Source organism: Anas acuta, chromosome 8 (genome assembly GCF_963932015.1).
Source record: "Anas acuta chromosome 8, bAnaAcu1.1, whole genome shotgun sequence".
In the NCBI taxonomy this organism is placed as follows: Eukaryota; Metazoa; Chordata; class Aves; order Anseriformes; family Anatidae; genus Anas; species Anas acuta.
The window spans coordinates 16,120,889-16,134,137 of record NC_088986.1 but is presented as its reverse complement, the minus strand read 5'-3'; the positions used below and the strand labels follow the sequence as shown (position 1 = coordinate 16,134,137).

Here is a 13,249-nt window from a genome sequence, read left to right as displayed (position 1 = left end):
GGTCTCCTTTGCTAAACAAAAGATATGCAAATTACATTTCAAGATTTATATTATGATAAAAACTGAAACACAAAAGAGGCATTATCTTGCAAAAATGTAAAAGTACATTGCTTCATGAGTCTATAATGATATAATGTGATGTTGATGTAGTTAAAGGTGTCAGAAGGGAGACAATGACCTTAAAAGTTTAAGGCAGACACATTAATATTGATTGATTTTTAAGAGATTGAACAGCAAGAATATATCTATATATAGTCTGGATATTGGATTGTTTGAAAATTTGAGATGAGATACAGAACATTTTGGTCTTGTAATGCTTTAGACCTGAGAACAAGAACATACTTTAAATGCAGACATTTGTACTATAAGAAACTGGATGATAATTTGCCTTCAGTTTAGCAGGTTGTAAACCTATTTCTTGTAAAAATCAGTGATGTTTGGCAAAGCTGGATGATCATTTCTGCCTTAACCACTAATGCAGATCTGTCACATGAGATTTCACAAAAGTCCTAATGTAGGTTTTTTGTTTTGTTCTGTTTGTTTTTTAACTTTTCTGTACACTTGTAGATCTGCATACTTGTTGTACAGACGTACAACTGTTTTGTACACACACACATTTCTGTGATGTATTGAGCTCTGTAAAACCTCAGCACTTGCTGGCCTTGCACCAACAAATACCACTACACATCTACTGTGTGTCATTTTAAATTTCTGCTTTTCCCAAAGCTGGGAGAAGCTGGTCAATAACACTTCTTGTTTAAGTAAGGGTGAGCTTCATTTTATATCCATGCTTATGCCAGCAAAGTTATAAAGAAATGTGCTTCTCATTGAGGGGGAAGGTGGTAATTATTGTGGTATTGTTTTATTCCCTCGAGGCAGTTCATTTTACCATCTCAAGATGATGAAAAGTTTCACCTCCTTCATAGATGAGCTTTACTCTTAAAGTAGAGATTTTCACTGGTCAGAGAAATAGAGATGCTGGTGACAGTTGTTCTTTTAGACTTTTGGGGACCAGGCCACAGACACCTTGCACATAGGGACTAAGAATTCAACTTGCAGAAATCTGCTGGCAGCATAGAACAGGTTTGACCTGTATGAAATGGATCATCTTGCGTTACACAAGCTGGAGATTTTTATTCAAAAACAGACCTGAAGAGATATGAGACAGATAAACAAAAGATGTAGACCACATTTATAAAAAGCTTATATGTATATATCTCTTTATAACAAATCAATAGTTACCTGATGCCCACACATGGAGTGATAGAAAATCAAGATCTGAAGGAAAGAGGACATCTGGGAACCTGTACTTCTGCAGAGATATTTTACATAATAGAGAACTCTTGTTTTCAAGAAGCAGACAAGAAGAATTACCATGTGGACTCTGCCTCCAGATTCAATTTTTAAAATACACGACCAGAAATAGACAAAGGGGGGTACGTGTTAAGATTACTATCAAACAGCAAGATATCTCAGTATCATACCTGTATCCTTTAAGCCTTTATTTAGCTTCACCAATGACAAAGACTGCCATGGCCCTTCAGTATAGGAAAATAGCCCTAACAGCCTGTTTAGAAAATGAGAGAAAGCACAGTGTCTCCAAGGGGCCTGGCCTGAGTGAGCATCTAGAATCCCAGAAAGTCAAGAATTTTGAAGGAAGTCAGACTTGATTTAATTCTTTTTTACTATAAATCTCATTTCAGAGAATGATTAACTGGGGGAGAGACATAAATGGCAAAGTTTGATCAAGGGAGCTGCTGTCAGGATACCATCTAGATAAATTAGGAAAAGAATACTCAGGTTTCTATGAAAGAAGACTAATGACATTAAGTCAAGATGAAATAGAAAGGAGCAGCATTGCAGGCTGAAAATCATAAAAGACCAGCCTGCCCTGACAAGAAACCTTGAGAAACTTCCCGAACTGAAAAGTAACTGGAAATGCTAAGGAATGACTTTCTGTAAATGTCTGGTCTTGAAGTTACTCAGGAGTGAAGATGTTCCAGGCATAAAATTTGCTTCTCAGGACCTGTCAAGACAAGTGAAGGAATATTCTAGAAGAATCTGAAACAGGAGGTGTTAGTAACAGCTCTACACACTGCAGGTGTTCTGCATCTGATGTGCTCTTTGTAGTTAATGGGGATCAATCCTTTCCTATAAATCTGAAGCAGTCCCACCTGGAGGCAAACAGACGAAGTGGATAAAAGTGTAAAGTGCCTGGGTAGTAAATGTTTGTTTGATTCAGGAAGTCCTTTTGTAAGGGAGTGGGTACGGTAGTATTGTAGAAGGAGTGGTGATCTTAGCTGAGATCAAGGAGAAGCTTTATAAGAGACATAAATATATTTGTACAGAGATCTTTCTCGGAAGGTAAGTCGTGTCTTTAGGTTTCCCAAAAAGGACTTGAGGGGGGGAAAGCAACTTTAGTAGTTAAAAGTGCATTACTGGAAATCTAGGGTGTTTAAATCAAAACAAAAAGCCTCCTATATCAGGAAACCTTGAATTGTAGCTTCAGCATTGACTTAGTTAGGATTACTGATCTTTCTTGGACAACCAAAGGAACAGATCTTTCACTGAAAGTCTCTGAACTTCAGATTTAGACAATCACAGAATCACAGAATTTCTAGGTTGGAAGAGACCTCAAGATCATTGAGTCCAACCTCTAATAACAGTCCCCACTAAACCATATCTCTAAGCTCTACATCTAAACGTCTTTTAAAGACTTCCAGGGATGGTGACTCCACCACTTCCCTGGGCAGCTCAATGTCTAACAACCCTTTCAGTAAAGAAGTTCTTCCTAACATCCAACCTAAAACACCCCTGGTGCAACTTTAGCCTGTTCCCCCTCATCCTGTCACCAGGCACGTGGGAGAATAGACCAACCCCCACCTCTCTTCACCCTCCTTTAATGCACTTATAAAGAGCGATAAGGTCGCCCCTGAGCCTCCTTTTCTCCAGGCTGAACAAACCCAGTTCCCTCAGCCGCTCCTCGTAGGACTTGTTCCAGGCCCCTCACCAGCTTCGTTGCCCTTCTCTGGACTCTTTCGAGCACCTCAATGTCCTTCTTGTAGTGAGGGGCCCAAAACTGAACACAGTACTTGAGGTGCAGCCTCACCAGAGCTGAGTACAGGGGGACAATCACTTCCCTAGCCCTGCTGGCCACACTGCTTCTTATGCAAGCCAGGATGCTGTTGGCCTTCTTGGCCACCTGAGCACACTGCTGGCTCATATTCAGCCGACTGTCCACCATCACTCCCAGGTCCTTCTCTGCCTGGCAACTTTCCAACCATTCCCCTCCCAGTCTGTAGCTCAGCTTGGGGTTATTGCGCCCCAGGTGCAGAACCCAGCAGTTGGCCTTATATAACATATAACATATATAACAATATAACATATTATATAACATATATAACAATAACATAGAGTAGCTTGCTGTACTCAAGCAGTTAGTGTGGTTAGTACTACTATGAGACTAGGTAATGTACCTTTCTGTGATGTGCAAAATGAATGCTGGGATGCAGCATTGTGCCTGACTGCAATAGCTTGAAGTTACACTTCAACAGTATCCCATTTTATTGTAGGATTTTGAAGGCGGGGAAGCAGTCTCTGGAGTGCTGCACGTCAGTAAGAAATTATTTCTGAAAGTAGAGTATAAGGAGATTGAACCAATGTTTAAAACAAATAAATAGGAGCGACAGTTTTTCAGTATTAGTATTAAACCTAGTCATATAATAGTAACTAAATGAAGCATGCATTTAGAACTTGGTGAGAGGTTTTTCTACGTTTTAGTTCTGTTTGGCTCAGCAGGTGTGCTGCACTTCCGTCTTTAGGGCTGTCAATCCAACAACTTCCACAAGCACTACATTCACTTTAAAAGTTGAAAGAGGAAAAAATAGAAGAGGATGATGTTAAAAGTGCTTAGCACTTAGATAATGTTCTGCTTCCTCAAAGTACAGTGTGAACACGAGGTAATAAAAATATTTTGTCTTGGAGGTGCAGTTGTATTCAAACAGCCTTTAAACAAAGAGGATAGAGGTGTAAGATCAACCTATGCCTAAATGCACATTTTCAAGGTTAAATATTGCAATGAAAAATTTATTGTATCTCTTATCCTTGTAATGTCTCATTGAGTCCAGTTTGTGGAAACCAACACAGTCTTTCTGTGTACAGCTTTCCTTCTCTCTTGTGTGAAGAGGTTACTGTGATAACTTCAGATTTTATCTGATGAACTCTGCTGTAAGAAATCACTGGCAAGTTGTACAACAGAGTGTGTCAATGAGTTGAGGCAAAATTTGTTGTTAGTGCACACAGATGCACCAGCTACTTGGACTGCTACCAGCCTCTGTAGCAATTCTGCTGTGCGTGCTTCTTTCCACTAGCTCCAGTGTCTGCCCACTTTGTTTTAGGTATTCTGAGTATGACCACAATAACTTGGACTCCTGGACAGATACCAATCTAAACTGCTTGCTTAGAGAGTTCAAAGCATTAAGAGAAATAGAAAATAAAGATTCATCTGGTAATGAGAGAATTGAAATACTCCTGAGGAGAAGGGGCAGACCGTAAGGATAAAACTATGGGTTTCAGACCCTTCTTCTATAAATGAAGAAAGGTGTAGATAGATACAGTGTGATTTTGGTGTGCTTTTCTCTGGTTAAAATAAAATATAAAAAAGTTTAATGGTGTTTACAAAGCTGGAAGTGAACTCATAAGTCAGTTTGATAATTAACTAGTTATTCTGGGCCTTTGAACTACCAGGGGCTATCAGTGCAGGATTCAGAACAAAGTCTGGGGGAATTGGCTGTTTCACTCACCTCTTCATTCTTAGACCATTATGCCTTTAGGATGGCAAATCTGTCAATTTTGCAATTTCCTTCAGTAATACAATTTTGGCAGGAGCTGATGCCTGTGCTGCATTGTACTCATGCACAGTTAGGTAACCAATGCATGCTCCATTTGAGAGAGGCACAGAAAGCTGCTTAAAGTTACTGGGTTATTGTCTATCTCTGTGCTGAGCTCAGCTGCTGAGAGCAGAAGAGGTGTGAAAAGACTTCTTAATAAAAGTCTGTTTAGATTTCATTACTGGGAGCAGCAAAATCAAGACAATGCAGATCTTACCAACCCTCTGAGAATTTCAGTCCTCTCTGGAAATACTTCCTTTCCTGCACTGGATATTGTTCCCAGTTGAATTTCTGTGCAATGCAAACAGTTCTCTTCTACTTCTGAAGAATAGAGAGAATGGAAGCTCCTTTCTTGCTGCAGAGGATGGAAAGGGATAAGAAGGAGGGGAAAGAATGGGAGGGGTCTTGTTTTGCTTCCTCACACTGAAGAAAAAGCATCCAGTTCAGTTTTGCTTTTTTCCCCCCTTCCCTTCTGTTTTTAACCCTAGGAGGGGGAACTCCTGTGAGCTGCAGGCAGAACAAAGGTGACTGGCACACTGGATGGAATGTGTGTGGCAATCTGGCAGGCTGCGGCAGAAATGAGAGCATTGGGTGAATGTATAACTGACTGATGGGTCATGGGAAAGAAAAGTAGCTATAGCTTAAGAAAATTGGTTGTATTCTAGTTATAGACAGGGTCTGGAGAAGCTATGTCCTATCAAGCTCTAATATGGCTTTTGCATTGTGCCAAAAGCATGTTACTGACTAGAGATCTAGAGAAGTCTCATACCAAAGCTAACTGGAAGAGAGCATGCTGTAAACCAAGAGAAGCTTGCCAAAAACATTCATTTCTTCAGAATGGCTCTGGTCTCTGAGGAGTGAAGTAAAACTGAGCGTTTCTGAAAGAAAACAGTAGCTAGAGAGGTATCTCTGGCAACATAACCAGCCCTAATCTTTAACCTATTTGAGGACTTAAGTGATTTTTTTTTTTCAGATGGCTATGAAAGATGCAACCTAACCTATGACTGACTTGGCATGTGGTGTGGACAAGCCTCTTTTTTCCCCACAAGACTAAACCTCTCCACTTTCATCATTGTGATCTCCTTTCTTGTGGTCTTTTTAATGTTCTGCAAGTTTTACTTAGATATTTATTAAAGCTTTTAAATGCTGAAGTCTTGATGAAGGCAGATATAGGTCTCCTAACCATAAATGCTGTTCTTCCTCTCTATATCAGCATAAACAATCATCTGTAAATATTGAGTATATATACAGATGCCAAAACCCAGCTAGTAATAAATGGGAAGCTGGCTCAGTCCTGTTCACCATATATTTCACTGCTATGCTTCCTTTCTAATTTCAAGTAAATCACAAAGGTTAGTAAGATCTTCTTTTCAGTTGACTTTTTTTAGTTGTCCAGTTGTATTTTCTAAATATGTCTCAAATTTTACATGATTAATGACCAGACTTCATAGAAAGGAAAATTAGTCAGAGAAGAACACACTTTAAATAACAGATTGCCATAAACATTTTGCATCATTACTGGGTGATATAATACAGTTAATGAGTACCTTGCTCTTCAGTTAACTTTTGTCACCGGGAGTAGTATTTAGTACTTTTCACCTTATATTATGTTATGGCTATAGGTGTTATGTTTGATGCCTGCAGTACCTTGTCCTATCAGAAGATCCAGAAGGGTGATATTTATTTCATTACTACAGTCTTTGCTGTACAGATGCTTAACAGAACATTTTGTTACGTGAAATGTTCAGTGAAGACAATATGACTTTCGCAATAGATTTCAGCCAGAATTTCACTATGACTGTCACCACAGTAATAGATTAACACAGTGCCCTTTCAAGAGATGTATTGCACCTATGCTTTTAAGAGATCACTTTTTAAAAAAAAAAAGTGTCCTGGAAAAGGAAGGGGAGAGAGATGGTCCTGCTACTGCAAAATATACCCTCTGAATTCTGCTTTTACCTGAAAGAGAAAAATTGCAGAATGTAAGGCTTGTTCTGTGTATTAATGTTTATTCAAACTGTTTTCTGATACATTGCCTTTCTGATGCTACATGGTGTTCTCCTGCGCTATTTCCCAGCACAATGGGTAATGTCCTGCTCTGAAAATTATCCATTAAAATTTTATCAATTTTGTGTTTTGGTGAGACAGTATGAGGAAATGCCATTGGAAAATTAGATTCCTCTTTGACATCAGGCGCCCAGTCAGCAATCCAATCCCATGTGTTTCTTCTGAGACATTAGGATTTGATATAATTTTGGGCAGAAAACATTTTAAAATGAAACAATTGAATTTTCTAGATGGTCTTGGGGACCACTTAGCTTAAGAGAATACACTTCCAAATCAAAATCCTTTCAATCATTCTAAATATTATTTGGATGATATTTGCTTTATGTGTAGTAGCAGTTTGAATTTGTATTGAATGTTTGACTGGCTCGTGCTCACATAGATGATGTATGAAATTATTATTTCATATTTTTCTAGTGTTTGCATTGCAAGTGACATCTGGCTGACAGGAACTTGGAGAAATGGGATACAAAGTGAATGCTGCAGTTACCGCAGCATCATATTTATCAAAAAGCTTAAGGTTGGTCTGTCTTTGTTTAACATCCAAAACTCACTATAATGAATAGGAAACAGCACTATTTTTTAAACTGAGCTGCTTAGAAAATGAAGATGGATGAAGGAAAAATGTTAATCATATTCTTTATTTTAATCATTGAACTAATTGATGTATAAAATCATGTATTAGATGAGACAGTTCTCAACTTGTATTTACGTTTGCTATTATTCCTTTAAGTTTTTGTTAATGTTATATAAGCCATACTATCACAGAGATAAGCAAGTGTGAAATAAGCTACTGTAGCAGACTGACACAAGTCTAAGAGCAGGCTTAATTCTAATTGTATTATCTTCAAAATGTGTCTGTTAAAATATTGTCTTCAGCTAAAGTCCTATCCTACTACTTCTTTCATGAAGCTCTTGGTGTTTTACTTGTCTAATGGTAAATTGTCTTGATAGGCTTATTTTAAAACACCTGTATCCTACTCTATTTTATATGTAGTGTGAAATTTATTGTTTTCTTTAGAAATGACTTCATCCTTTAAAAAGGCACTTTTAAAATGTATGCTGTTTGTGAGGAAGCTCTGCCACAGTGTTTCAGAACAATGCCAAAAAGTGATATAGTGGAGTGTATAGCATCTCACTATGCCTTGACAGGGGAGGGGAACTGGCTGTATCACTCTGATTCAAAGGGTCTCTTGGACAGTCTTTGACGCTGCCATGATATCATTCACTCTTACTATTAAGACTGAACTTTGAGTGAAGGAAACCCAAAACTACAGTAGTCATGCATTATTTCCCAGCTGTCCTGGGAAGGAAGGAACATGGGGGCTGTTACACTCAAGAATGTGGAGCTCAGGAGAGAAGCTAGAAAAGAGGCTGTATGGTGAAGTGGGTAAAACAGGCTAAGGAGATGCAGGGGGTGGGGAGGTCAGCTTAAGAGACAGAAGGAAAGAGATATCAGACTAATCCAGAAATACTTGTTTCTGTACAGCTAACAAGTGATTGTCTGATCTACAGAGTTCTCAAGCTGAGAGCATTCAGCATCTTCTATGACCTGGACCTCTTCTTTTATATTAATAATAATAATTAAATAAAAAAAATCCAGTGTTGTGATCCAATTCAGGGGCGAAAAGAACTAGCAATGACTCTTCTTTAGGTTTGCAGCAGCAGATTGGGAGGAGTAGGAAGGGGAGCAAGAAATCAGAAAGAAATGTTTCAAAATTATTCAAGAGGATAATTTTATTCCCCTAAGAGAACCTCAAAAGGAGCCTGCCTATTTACTGATGATATGGGGAATTTGACTGTCCTCCCTTATTAGGTATCTGCAGTGTGACTACTCTCTACTCTGCTCTTTGCTCTCTTGAATATCTTCAGTCAATATATACATATCCATTACCATGCTTCCCTTTGCTAGCAGTCAAAGGGGGAAAGCCTGTTTTTTGGTCAGATTTGGGGGGAAAAAAGAAACACTGAAGTTGATTGCTTCAGACTAGCAGAGTATCAAATGAGAGCAATCAGAGCAATATGTATTCTGAGTATACCAGTGACAAGAACAGAACTGATGAGAAGAGCAAGATGATATCTTAGCAGTCAGCTACTGAGGCTAGCTTGCTAAGCATTTCATCGTTCTTTTAAACAATTATTTAACCATAACCATGCAGATATCCATGGGAATGTTTTTCACTTTCAGATGAAGATCACAAAGTATTTACCCTGTGTTGGCTTAGGATGTTGTTGTGGCAAAGAACTTGACAGGCATCAACCTCTAGGTACCTTATCCCTTAAATATTTAATAATTGGTTTGGAATATTTCTCAACAGATCCTGTTTGCTGTTGCAGTTCCCCTGTGCTCTCATTCAGTATATGTAGAGTATTATATATTGTTCTTACCTCTTTGTTTCCCAGTGTTCTCATTTACTCTAGCACGCATTATCTTTTCTACAGTTTCTAAGAAGTTTGAAACCTGATGTCAGTCGTTCCCCAAATTAATTTTATCCTTCTGCAGCAAATGTCTCCAGACTCTTCCTCCTCTGCATAGAGTGAGCAAGGTTCTTAATCTTCCAGTTGATGTGGATCAGCCCAGTCCATGTCTCACTTCTATTCTACATGCCTCTTCTTACGAACAGAATGCCTTGTATATCTTGGCATGAGAGGCATCATAAACTACTTTAAACATGTCTACAAGTACTATTGGGTCCTACTGAACTAAAATTGCACACAATTCTTCAATTTACTTTGTAGTGTATCATATTATACTATATAGTGCTTCTGTTTCTACTTTGAGATATACGAAACAAAGCTGTCTTAGGTTTTAGAGCCAATGTTATTTATGCTCTGTAATAATGTATACTACACTTGTATTTGTCTACTTTGCTGTCTACCTAGCCACACACTCAGACTTTAGCAAACTTAACTAGAAGCTGATAGACTTCCTATATGCCAACACAAACAAAAGAAAGTAAGGAAGTAAAAGGTTAACTCATTCAATACCCTATTTATGCTACTCCATTAATTCTTTTACTTGGTCCCAACTACCTCACTTTTAATGTCCATAGTCCACACACTTCCAACTCTATCCCAATTACATCAGTTTTCTGCTTGGCATTCAAGGCAGTATTTTCTTGGTCTGCTGGATAACTTCAGACTTTCTATTTTGAGTACTTGCACCCTTAAGGACAGCATCGTGAATACAATTCAAACGTGATCATGATTTTTTGGTCATTGCAGGTACTTAAAAATACAAGTTACGTAGCTGTGGAACTGACAATGCAAAGGCTAAAGATGCATGTTCTGTATTCTTTGTGTTGAGATATTTTGGTGGAAAACTTAGGATAAAATTTTTGGAAGTGCTAATATATCAGATTTCCAAAGCTGAAAAATTTGGAGTGTTTCTAGTGTTTCTAATCCTTTATTTCATACTTCTATTACTGCATTGTTAGAAATACTCTCTAAACTTAGGCATGACATTCTCCACTGTAATTACTGTTTCCTAGCTGGATTTAGTCTTTTAGATCTGTACCTTGCTTCTTTCAGCATTATGGTAGTATATATATCACTAGTCCAATCAGCCAGCTTCTTACCGTACCTTTTGTTATGACTCCAGTGTTTTTTTAGAAATTTAATATGATCATTCTTGGTATTATATTGGAGTTTCTATCAATGTAATACATCTTTTTAAGAGCTGAGGGTCTAGGAAATGCTTCATCCTTTAAAACATTTGTGTTGAGTAGTAAAGCCATGCTTTTCTTTAAATTATGTTTAGTCTGTCTCATAGACCAAGGATTGATCAGACTTCCTCTATTGCTCTTATGAACTATCCTTGGCTTGTGGTGAAAGTCATGTTGATCAAAGGTCTTGCAAATATAGGTAGCACCTACATCTGCACATAGTCTACAGAAACTAGGTTCTCTAGACAATGTTAAAATAGTACAAATACTTGTAAGTGAATTTTGAGGCTTTTTTAGGAGCTGTGAGTACATAGTAGAGCCAAAGCATTCACCTTTATTTGAAGACTAAAATTAGTATTAGCTGTGATGGACTGAGCTGAGACATTTCAATACAATAGCAGACATTGTATATATTTTAAAAATTTGATTGGTAGAAGGCAGCAAAAGGGGAAAATGCATGTGGCCCTAAGCACACAGAAAGCTGTGAAGCTGAGATTTTTTTCCTTCCTCTTTTGTTTCCAATCCTTGCCGCTAGAAGAGACTGCAGATAAACAGCAATTCTGAGGTATGGTACCATAACAACAAAAGTATTCCAAAGAGGGTGGAATGGAGAAAGGGGAGATCCCATAGGACAGCTCATACAATGCCGATAGTCATATTTTGTAGTTCATACTGTTCTCACATTCAAAAAAAAAAGTATAATTGAGACCAATTCCCTAACTGACAAGAGTCCATTTAAAGCTGAATTACAATTGACAATAAAACATTTTAAAGGAATCTAGTCCTTTCTTTGTTATTAACTTTGTTTTCTATGTTATGCCAAAGGCAGCACAAAGATGTAGAAAGGGGAAGGAAAAATGATTCTTAGCTCCATGGAAAAAACAAAATGTTACATTCTCCAAATGAGGACCCCAAAGTACAGGCACTTGGAGGAATTTGAGGCATAATATTTCACTGTTTTTTCCTTACATTCCATTTGTTTTCTGTCACTTTTTTCACCTTTCTCTTGACATGCTGTCTTGCATCAGCCACTCTGGGTCTAGTTCTTAACCACTTTAAACCTTAGTTGTAGCACTCATTTTCCTTCTTCATCTTACCTTTGTAGTGTTTCAGGGTAGTTCAGAGAAGAATGTTGCCTTCTTGAAACTTTATCCTGAAACTTTGTTTTCTGTAACGGTAATGTACCAGTGTGTTAGAAGTTGTTTGTCATCCTAGAATAGGATGACAATGTTTCAAGTCTTGTCACTAATGGTCCTACACTGGAGAGAAAAGGAAGTCTTCAGCAAACCACTTACACCTCTATGATACAGCTAAATGCTACTTTGGCACATCTGCAGGTGTTTCTGGTGACTGGTTTTGGTCTAATTTGTTTTCTGTTTTGATATACAATATTTACTCTCCTCTGCATTTTTTTAATATCAGCTGTTTAAGCTTTGAGTTCTGTGTTCTAATTGCTGTCATCCTCCTGAATTAAGTAAGTCTGGTTTTGGCCCATATTCATCAAATTGGACTTCGTATTCTTCTAGCTAGATAAACCCACTGTGCCTACGCTGCAAATAATCACATTGCATTCAAAATAGAAGCTTCTGTCATGGCATGTTTTCTCTATAATGGTGGTGGTAATTCCACTGATAACTTCAGGGATGGAGAATGTCTGAACTGCATGATTCTCCTTATACATGTATAGGTGTCAAGTCCTTGTGTGTGGACTAATCCTTTTTCAAGTCTCATAATGATATAACTTGTCTCAAAGCCCATCAATCTGAATAGCCATATAGTATCAGGTATTTTGAAGTCTAGAATCGTTTGGAACCACTGTTTCACTGGCAAAGAAGCTGAGCCACCAGTGACTGTGGCTCAGCTAATAGATACAGCTAATAGATACTCTGGCATCTCAGAAATACCATTTCATGACTAAAATAAGAGGATTTAGATTGTTATACCATAACCATATCCATGTGATTGAAGACTGTTAAATTCACGTGAGAATGTCTGTCTGCTTTCCTTCTGATAAGCAACTCTCCCTTTCTACCAGCAATCATTTCAAATAATATATTTTCAAAGTAATCTTTCCTTGATCAGCAGACTACAGTATTCTATCATTTTGTAAGTTTCATTTCCTTCATGGGTGAATACTTTCACCAAATTTCATTCTATATCTATTAACTTGGATTTTTAAGAGATCAGATGGCTTCCATACCTCATTATGTTGTTCTTTGTAATTTATTATTTTTTCCAATAGATACTGTTGCATGCTTAAACTTGATTTCTGTTCTATCATCCTATCTTACAAACAGGATCTTGACAGATGTTTGTCTTATGAAATCATGAACTTCTTGGGAGTGTCTTTTATCTCCCTCTCTTCATGAAGGAGACCTCTCTATTGAATTTTTACTCTCCAGGCAGTTTGTTCCAGATACTCAAATCTTTGTAACTACTTTGGTCATTGCTGTCTATCAGAACTGCTTTGATGGTGAGTTTCTTTTTTTTTTTTTTTTTTTTTAAACCAAGATGAGCTTTACATTCAGATCTCAGTCTGTTCTTACACTGTTCCACCTGCTCTTTGGTTCTTTCAATTTGTCAGAGGTCAGTGTTGACCTTGAAATTTCAAAACACTGAAATAAATAAACC

General features: G+C 37.7%; 1 long non-coding RNA gene across 1 annotated transcript; it reads right to left on the bottom strand.

Moving 5' to 3' along the window:
• Positions 1-230: 230 nt before the first annotated feature.
• Positions 231-2,121, bottom strand: LOC137860360 (uncharacterized). The gene is made up of 3 exons (XR_011098860.1): positions 1,485-2,121; positions 1,243-1,312; positions 231-1,149 (listed from the first exon to the last, which is right to left on the bottom strand). It is a non-coding gene; the product is annotated as an uncharacterized lncRNA (long non-coding RNA).
• Positions 2,122-13,249: the final 11,128 nt, after the last annotated feature.